The sequence below is a fragment of the Papio anubis genome, chromosome 8 (assembly GCF_008728515.1).
Source record: "Papio anubis isolate 15944 chromosome 8, Panubis1.0, whole genome shotgun sequence".
Classification (NCBI taxonomy): domain Eukaryota; kingdom Metazoa; phylum Chordata; class Mammalia; order Primates; family Cercopithecidae; genus Papio; species Papio anubis.
In genome coordinates, this window is record NC_044983.1 from 6671134 (window position 1) to 6681378 (window position 10245).

The window sequence follows — 10245 nt, forward strand, 5'->3', positions numbered from 1 at the left end:
CACTTTGGGAGGCCGAGGCAAGTGGATCACTTGAGGTCAGGAGTTTGAGACCATCCTGGCCAACATGGTGAAACCCCATCTCTACTAAAAATACAAAAATTAGCCGAGCATAGTGGCAGGCACCTGTAATCCCAGCTACTCGGGAGGCCGAGGCAGGAGAATCACTTGAACCCTGGAGGTGAAGGTTGCAGTGAGCCAAGATGGCGTCATTGCACTCCAGCCTGGGCGACAAGAGCGAGACTCTGTATCAAAAAAAAAAAAAATTCCTCTCCTGTTTGATCTTTCCCTTACCTGTAAAGAGGGGAGAATATGTATTTACTTCATAGAGTTCAGGGAAATGATTCTCACTAGTTTGAGACTCTAGGTATAAAAATACAATTTTATATAATTTCAACACCAGTGTGAGAGATTGTTCTTCCTAAACCATTTCAGTTTTATTTGCTGTCTAAAATGTGTGAACAAGTAATTGTCCGTTATTTTCTGAAGTGTTTTGGAACTCAACACTTGACTGTGAGGAGTGTTTGTTACTAAACATCTTTCTGGTTATTTAAGCTCGTGTATATTGTGTTCTGTGAAGACATGCAGAGCTACTTTCTGTCTGGGTCACAGGTCAGTTCTTGATAATTTTCAGACAATGAACTAGTTTTCATTTGTCCATGACCACCTTTATTCTTTTTCCTCAACTGCACCCATCTTGTGAGAGGTCTTTCAGTTGATTGCAGAGAAGATGGCGGAGAAGAGCCGGAATTCCCATCCACCACCGCCATCCCAATGTTTTATCATTGGCTAGAGTGGAAAAGAGCAGTAACTACTGTGGGAGATCATTTGTTTATGTAATGGAAACAAAGATGAGGAAAGAACCTGACTTAGATCAGAGAACTGATGTATTTAGATTCTTTTTTTTTTTTTTTAGACAGAGTCTTGCTCTGTTGCCCAGACTGGAGTGCAGTGGCGTGATCTCAACTCACTGCAACCTCCATCTCCCTGGTTCAAGCAATTCTCCTGCCTCAGCCTCCCGAGCAGCTGGGATTACAGGCATGTTCCACCATACCTGGCTAATTTTTTGTATTTTTAGTAGAGACGGGGTTTTGCCATTTTGGCCAGGCTGGTCTCAAACTCCTGACCTCAGATGATCCACCCACCTTGGCCTCCCAAAGTGCTGGGATTACAGGCGTGAGCCACTGTGCCTGGCCCTATGCATTTGGATTCTTAAGGAGCACTTTCAAATTAAATATCAATTGAAGAGAACTAGAACTGAAGAATTTCTGTGTCAAACTGTTTAGCAAGTGTGAGTAGAAGCTGGGAGATGTGTCCTGGAATGAATGAATGTCATCTGTAAAATACCATACATATGTTATGATGTTATTGTTTGCTTGCCTTGGTTGATTTGGTTTTACTCTGAAATAATTTTCAATATGATCATTGGAATTTGGCCATCTAGTAGAAAGTCAGGCAAAGTTAATAGCTATCTTCCTTAAAGATTTCTGAGGTTGGGATTAAGGTAGTGTTCCCAAGGTGTTCTAAAACGGCAGCCAGAGCTGTGCACTCACTTCACAAATTTGAATTCCTGCTCTGTGTTAGGCGCTGTGCTAGGGGCTTAGCTAGCAGTTATTTCTGGAGGTTCCTGTGTATGGTGTGAAGAAAGCTTGACAAAGACTCTAGTGAAGCCAAAGACATAGTAGGGAATGAAAGCAAGGCATCACCACTTCCTGTGAGGACACGTTACTGCACAGGCACGTTACTGTCATCTCTACCATGTTCCTTGTTCAGGTTTTGGCAGAGCCCCTAAGCATATGCCCAGGAAGGGATCTATGTGGAAGTTGGCTTTTTCTGATGCATTCGATGTTAGCTGGTTCTCAATGATTGGTGTTTCTTGGCTGAATCCAGAAGGGTGAAAACAGTTGCTGCTCCAGTTTAGTTGAGCTTGAGCATGGTGGCACATCAGGGTCACGTCACTGATGACACCATCAGTAACACACTGTGTTTCTCTTAAAATAGAGGCTTTCTGTTGTCCAGATGATTGAAACACAAGGTTCTTTATAACTCATTCTATGTTTCAGTGTTTCTTGTTTGGGAAGGAGATTTGGAGAGGAGTGACTGGGAGTAGATGGAGAATTGGGCTTATGGACATGGATTCCAGAACCAGGACACTTAGGTTTGAGTCCCTGCCCTGCCCTGCCACACCACTAGCCAGCAAGGGACTGTGGTCAGTTTTTTATTTTTTATTTTTATTTTTTCAGACAGCGTTTCACTTTGTTGCCCTTGCTGGAGTGCAGTGGCGTGATCTCAACTCACTGCAAACTCCACCTCCTGGGTTCAAGCTATTCTCTTGCCTCAGCCTCCCGAGTAGCTGGGATTATAGGTGCCCGGCACCATGCCTGGCTAATTTTTGTATTTTTTTTTTTTTAATAGAGATGGGGTTTTGCCATATTGGCCAGTCTTGTCTCAAACTCCCGGCCTCAAGTGATCCACCTGTCTCGGCCTCCCAAAGTGTTGGGATTACAGGCATGAGCCACCGTGCCCGGCCTTGTAGTCAGTTTCTTAATCTCTGTGCCTCAGTGTCCTGAAATATAGAATGAAGATAACAGTGATGGAACCTACCTCACAGGCATGTGAGGATTAAATGAAATCATCTATGTGAAGCACTTGGATTAGTGCCTGTCACATTCTGAGCACGCAAATGTTAGCAATTTTTGTTACTACTACAACAATTCTGTGATATGATGGTGACAACCTGCCTTCCTCTCCAGAAGTCCAAGATGAAATTGGGTAGCTGGACTATCTAAAATTCTATTACATTTGTGCCTTTTATTGTAAACCACCTCAAATACTCTGTGTGTGTATGTGTGTGTGTGTGTGTGTGTGTGTGTATACATTTAGGTTTTTGGTATGTTGTTCTAATGGGGCATGTCACAAATACAAAATAGACATTGTCAAGTGAAATGAAGTATACAAAAAAAAAATCCCTGAAAATGTACCCCCTCTTCTTGTGTACTAACATCTTTATCCTTTTTGTTTCCATATCTCCTCCCCTCTTTCTGTTTCTAGAAGTTGACATAAATGAAAGATAATGAGATTAGAAAGAAATCCAATAGAAAGTACGCCTCCATGTGTCTAAGTACCTGGTGGTTTCTGGCTCTGTTCTCTCGAACATGGTTTTTATTCCTGCACCCACTCTTACTGGGTCGTGGATAGATTTTGGTTCCTGGTATATTTTATGACTTGACTGGCAGCTCCAGTCTAACATAAAACTGGCAATAGAACTTAAACTGAGCTTGGCCTCAGAGCGGTACAGTGAACAAAAACATTGTTCTGAGGGTCCGGAGATCTAGAGTTGTGGTTGGGTCCCAAGTATGTAGCAGTGCGTCTCCTCTTTCTGGACTGCAGTGTCCCCTGAGATGCGACTGCTAAAGACCTTCCCATCCTACAGTTTCATTCCGCACGTGTTCCCCGGTGTTCTGCCAGTCACGTGGGCCCAATGCCTGGTGCATCTTCAACCACCCCTACCACCTGTCTCTCCAAGCAAGTCTACTTGGTGGTTTCTTCATCCAGTCTCCATCTGCTTCCTCTCTGCCTTCATCCCTCAGCACCCTCCCCACCCCCAATGTCCATTACCACTGAGCTCAAGGCAATGCAGCCAACAGCTTCCCCAGTTGCTCTGTTAGGACCTGTGAGCCACATACCCACCCTCCACATCAGCACTTCCCAGTATGACAACCAGAGCCCCATGTGGCTATAGAGCCCTTGAAATCAGAGAAGTTAGTGTGAAATGCCAGATTTTGGAAAATAAGTACAAAAATGAATAAAATAGTTCATTAATCTTTATGTTGATTACACATTTTAGTGATATTTTGGACATACTGTCCTCAAACTATATTAAAGTTAATTTCACCTTTTTTAAATGTGGCTACTAGAAGGTTTAATATTCGCTCTTTGGCATTATATCTCCATGGGGCAGACCTGATGTACAAGATGACTTAAAGGGGAGGAACTTTCACCCCAGCTTTTGTGTCTCAAAACTACTATGATTCCTGGCACCGATTAGGCAATCAGCAAGTTTGTTTAACGGATTCAGTACACATAATTTGAGATGACATTTTAGGGTTACCTCAATCATAGTTATATTATCACCTGAAGATTTTCTAAAGCAATTGTGTTTGAATTTTGTAGTCCAAAGTCAATGGATTATTTTAAAAAGTAAATGGCATAATTAGTAAACATTTAATAAATGATACGGAAGTTATGATTTGAAAGAATATTCCAGGAATTCTTAGAGTTCAAGAAAAAGCACAATAAAAAAATAAGATCTGAAGCAAATATGAGAATATTGAGATGTATTCATTCTGAATTGGCCTTATACTGAATACTATGTCATACTATTGCCTTTGTGGGTTTTTTGGTTTTGTTTTGGTATATTTACATTTTTTTTCCAAATTAAGACAATGTTGTCAACTAGGCATATCAGTTATTTTGTCTAAAAATATTCTAAGGGGATTCCGTATTATGGTTACTAATTAAATATGTCACCACTATTCTTTGATAACTAGTTCAAGTATGGGTGGAATCTGCTTAAAGCTTGTCATTTTCAAGGAATTGTAAACATCCTTCTGTTTCTTACTGGTGTATTTCAATGAATGTAATCAGTTAATGGTACTGTGATTCCAAATAGTAATTATTGAGAATATCTGTTTGCTCTTGCATCTGCTTATAATGAAGAGCTAAATTTTTGTTGCTTCTGTCTGCTCCTTTCATTCTTCCCAAAGGAAATTACTTGGGATGAACTGTATTGAAAGAGAGTGCAGTTATAGTGGTCTCACAAGTCACTTAAAGAAGCCAGAGCGGTCGACGGCATTTTCTCATCTTTATAGCCTACACACCTTTAGATTAAGGTGCTATAAAATCCGAAGGAAGGGACTGAAATGGCCTTTGCAAAATTATGACTGAGACAGTGAAATAGATCTGACTTAACTGACTCTGTCTGTCTTCTAACCTCCAAGCTGTCCTTGTTCATTCCTGAGCGTAGGCTGAATTAACTTTGGGAGAAACTTAGTTTATAGTTTAAACAAAGATGGTAACAGCGCTTTCCCAAAGCAGACCTCCTTCTTGCCTGGGGACTAGATTGCCTTTGTAGGACTAACATTAGCCACAAGATTAGAAATTATGGTTTGGGAGTCATGCAGCTGGAGGCTACGAGAGTCTGACCCTCCCTAAACCGCTCCTAAGATCAGTGCTTGAGTGATTTTGCAGACCTTGCTCTTGAAGGGTCAGCTGGACCCACCCAGATCAATAAACTGGCTCATCTGATCTTGTGACCCCCACTGAGGAACTGACTCAGCGCAAGAAGACAGCTCTGACCAATCAGCACTCCTGTCTCACTGGCTTCCCCCCACTCACCAAGTTATCCTTAAAAACTCTGCTCCCCAAATGGTAGGGGAGACTGATTTGAGTAATGATAAAACTCCAGTCTCCGGCAAACAAACAAACAAAACCCTAAAGGGTGCCGACAGCAAAAGAACAAGCTGAGCTGCTTTAGCAATATCGCAGTTGGTAATTCCAAGATGTGTGTAGGAAAAAAAATAATTCTCCCTGAGTTGTTAAAAGAATGCTCTTGAAATGAGCTGGGCATGGAGATGTGTACTTATAGCTACTCCTGAGGCTGAGGCGGGAGGATCACTTGAGCCTGGGAGTTCAAGGTTGCAGTGAGCTATGATTGCCCCACTGAACTTCAGCCTGTGCAACACGTGAGACCCCGTCTGAGAAGAAAAAAAAAAAAAAAAGATTGCTCTTGTAATCTAGGAAATCGTTTTGGCTCTTTAGGTTAGGAATAATAGTCACATGTAAGATAAATGTCTAAATAGCTCAGTGTAGTGACACAATTGGGAACAGACTTGCAGGAAGCCTTAGAGAGGGAGTTGAGCACCGTTGGCTTCACTATACAGAGGAGGAAACCACAATGACTGTAGCAGGAGGAAATATCAAGACTTCATCAATATCTCACAGTAGAGGAGTATAGGTGGGAAGCGGTAGAGATAGAAGGGTAACCATCATGTGACTTTCTTATAAAGAGTATTTCATTTCTGTATAAAAGAAATACAGTTGGGCCCGGTGGCTCACATCTGTAATCTCAGCACTTTGGGAGGCCGGGGCGGGCAGATCACCTGAGGTCAGGAGTTCGAAACCAGCCTGACCAACATCATGAAACCCAGTCTGTACTAAAAATACAAAATTAGCCAGAGTGGCGGCGCAGGCTTGTAATCCCGGATACTTGGGAGGCTGAGGCAGGAGAATCACTTGAACTCGGGAAGTGGAGGTTGCAGTGAGCCAAGATCGTGCCATTGCACTCCAGCCTGGGCAACAAGAGTGAAATTCCATCTCGAAAAAAGAAAAGAAAAGAAGAGAAGAGAAAGAAGGAAAGAAAGAAAGAGAAAGAAAAGAGAGGGAAGGAAGGAAGGAAAGAAGGAAGGCAGGCAGGAAGGAAGGAGAGACAGAGAGAAAGAGAGAAAGAAAGAAAAAGAGAGAGAGAGAGAGAGAGAGAAAGAAAGAAAGAAAGAAAGAAAGAAAGAAAGAAAGAAAGAAAGAAAGAAAGAAAGAAAGAAAGAAAGAAAGAAAGAAAGAAAGAGAAAGAAAGAAAGAAAGAAAGAGAAAGAAAGAAAGAAAGAAAAAGGAAAGAAAGAAAGAAAGAAAGAAAGAAAGAAAGAAAGAAAGAAAGAAAGAAAGAAAGAAAGAAAGAAAGAAAGGAAGGAAGAGAAAGGAAGAAAGAGGAAGAGAAAGAAAGAGACAGTTGACCTTTGTGCAATGCTGGGGTTAGGAGGCCCAATCTCCCATGCAGTTGAAAATCCTCATTTAACTTTTGACCCCATCCCCACCCCAAAACTTAACTACTAATAGCCTACCGTTGTCCAGAAGCCAATAACATAAACAGTTGCTTAACACATATTTTGCATGTTATATGTATTACTTATTGTATTTTCACAGTAAAGCTAGAAAAAGGAAAACGTTATTAAGAAAATCACATGGAAGAGACAATATATTTACTATTAAGTGGAAGTGGATCATCATAAAGGTCTTCCTCCTCACCATCTTCGTGCTGAGTAGGCTGAGGAGGAAGAGGAGGGGTTGGTTTTGCAGTCTCCAGGGGTGGCAGAGGAGGAAGAAAATCTACATCTTAGTGGACCTTCACAGTTCAAACCCGTGTTGTTTCACAGTCAACTGTATATATAGAATAAATCTGATTTCGTATATATGAAGTGTATCTCATACATGTGTGTGCGTGTGTGTGTGTGTGTGTGTGTGTGTATATATATATGAGACTTTTGGTTGATAATAATTTTTCAGACAATGCTGAATTGCCTCCCTGCACATCCCCAATGTTAAACCCAGGATCTAGGTGGTCATCTTGGAAGTGTGCCTCATGTTTTATGGGTGGCTGACTTCCCACTCTATGTACTCAGTGACACGATGACATCTTCATTTTTAAAAACGTATTATGGGCACACAGTAGATGTATACATTTACGGGGTACATGAGATGTTTTGGTACAGGCATGCAATGTGAAACCGTCATGTCATGGAGAATGGGCATCCATCTCCGTAAGTATTTGTATCCTTTGAGTTACAAACAATCCAATTTTAAATTTTAAATTAAAAATTTTAAATGCACAGTTATTGTTGAGTATAATCACCTTATTATGCTATCAAATAGATCTTATTCATTATTTCTATTTTTTAATACCCATTAACCTTCCCCACCTCCCATTCAACCCCTACTACCCTTCCTACACTCTGGTAACCATCCTTCTTCTATCTCCAGGGGTTCAATTGTTTTAACTTAATTTTTAAATTCCACAAATAAGTGAGAACATATGATGTTTGTCTTTCTGTGCCTGGCTTATTTCACTTAACATAATGATCTCCAGTTTCATCCATGTTGTTGCAAGTGACTGGATCTCATTTTTTCATGGCTGAATAGTACTCCATTGTGTATACATACCACATTTTCCTTAACCTTTCATCTATTGATGGACATTTTGGTTGCTTCCAAATCTTAGCTATTGTGAACAGTGCTGCAACAAACATAGGAGTGCAGATATTTCTTCGATAGACTGATTTGCTTTCTTTTGGGTATGTACCCAGCACACAATGACATCTTTAACCAAACTCTTGAAGCCTCAGAGTTAATTTGGAGACAGCTGAGTTTGAGATAAGTGGCATATCTTTTGCATTCTATAATTTCCATACATGCCCAATTACCATCTTTCCGAACACCTTCTAGAAATCATATTAAAACATTACATGCATCTCATGCCATGTCCATCTGTCTCTTCTGGACTGGGACAGTGATGGGTCTTTATATAATCTTGTTTAACAACAGGTATTAGGTTGGTGTAAATGTGATTGTGGGTTTTGCCATTACTTCCAATGGCAAAAACTCTGATTACTTTTGCACCAACCTAATATTTTACAGTTGACAAAATTCAGAGAGCATCAGCCATACCCACATTCAAATAAAAGTTGCATTAAAAACAGAGTAGCAATCATTTGTTGAGTATCCACTATCCAATAGATAATGTGCAAGGTTCTCTCCCTTGCTCTACCCAGACCCTACTTTAATTCTCACAAAAGCCCTGTGAAATAGATAGGGGTCCCCTAGTGCCGTACCATGAATGCTTATTACCTTTTAAAAATCTCATCATTAGCCGGGCGTGGTGGCTCACAACTGGAATCCTAGCACTTTGGGAGGCCAAGGCGGGCAGATCACCTGAGGTCAGGAGTTCAAGACCAGCCTGGCTAACATTGTGAAACCCCATCTCTCCTAAAAATACAAAAATTAGCCAGGTGTGGGGGCACACACCTGTAATCCCAGCTACCCGAAAGGCTGAGGCAGGAGAATCACTGGAACTCAGGAGGCGGAGGCTGCAGCGAGCAGAGACCACCATGCCACTGCACTGCAGCCTGGGTGACAGAGCAAGATGTCATCTCAAAAATGATAATATTGAATAATAAATAATAACAATCTCATCATCCAAAAGCAGAACTGGGTCCTAGGAGACACCTGACGGCTGCTCTAGTGCCACATAAGAGAAATGAAGTGTGTCCGTGGGGGCTGGAGCAGAGAGGCTCCTCTTCTGGTGCTGGGAGTCATGGTTTCCCCAATCCCCCCCCTGTGGCCTCCCATGGGGTGGGGGACGGGATGGGTTTGAGGGTTGAAAGGAGTAGAGATCCTTAAGAGCGAGGCAGAGTGGATGGACGGGTGCTGGGTCCTCCCCATGTCACTTGGGAGAGGCACACGGTGCTTTTTTCACTGGTTTCAAAAACTGAAGGCAGCTCTGCTGAAGAACTGGGCATCTAAGAACTCTGTGTCACCAAGGGCAGCTTCCCCAACTTGAGTGAGCCTGTATTCTCACCAAAGAAACATTTGAAGATGGGGAAAACCTGTTTTGCAGAGGTTGTGGGGATTAAGTTAAACTGTGTGACATCCTGGGCAAATGACCAGCACATAATTTTCTGAGAATTTAAGTAGGGTGTGGTAGTGGTTAGGAGAAATCAACAATAGAGAAATCAGCAATCCTTTACTTGCTGCAGGTGTGACTGTGGAGATTAAATGAAGTGTTGTACAAGGACAGAGCACAACTGCCCGGCACATAACGGGTGCTCCACAGACGCCCTCTCCCATCTTCATAACACAAATCTTTTTTTTTTTTTTTTTTTTTTTTGAGACGGAATCTAGCCCAGGCTGGAGTGCAGTGGCATGGTCCTGGCTCACTGCAACCTCTGCCTCCCAGGTTTAAGCAATTCTCCTGCCTCAGCTTCCCAAGTAGCTGGGATTACAGGCTCCCACCACCACACCCGGCTACTTTTTGTGTTTTTAGTAGAGACTGGGTTTCATCATGTTGTCCAGGTTGTTCTCGAACTCCTGACCTCATGTGATCCACCCGCCTCGGCCTCCCAAACTGCTGGGATTACAGGTGTGAGCCACCGCACCTGGCCCAGACTTTAAAGTCTCTTTAGGGGCTATAAACTCGAACCACTGCCTAGGGAGGTGAATGTTCTTGCCTTTGCTAGAAAAGCCAATGGCTGATGTGGGAGGAGTTAAAAAGAAATGGAGAAAATGACTTCCATCCAGGTTTGGGGGAAAGGTCTATCTTACAGAGCCACACCATTCTGCTTCCATGGTGTCATGGGTCGGTGGGGGAGGATTGGGGTGCTAGGAGTGGGGACCTTTGCCTCTGGCAGTTATACCCCTGGG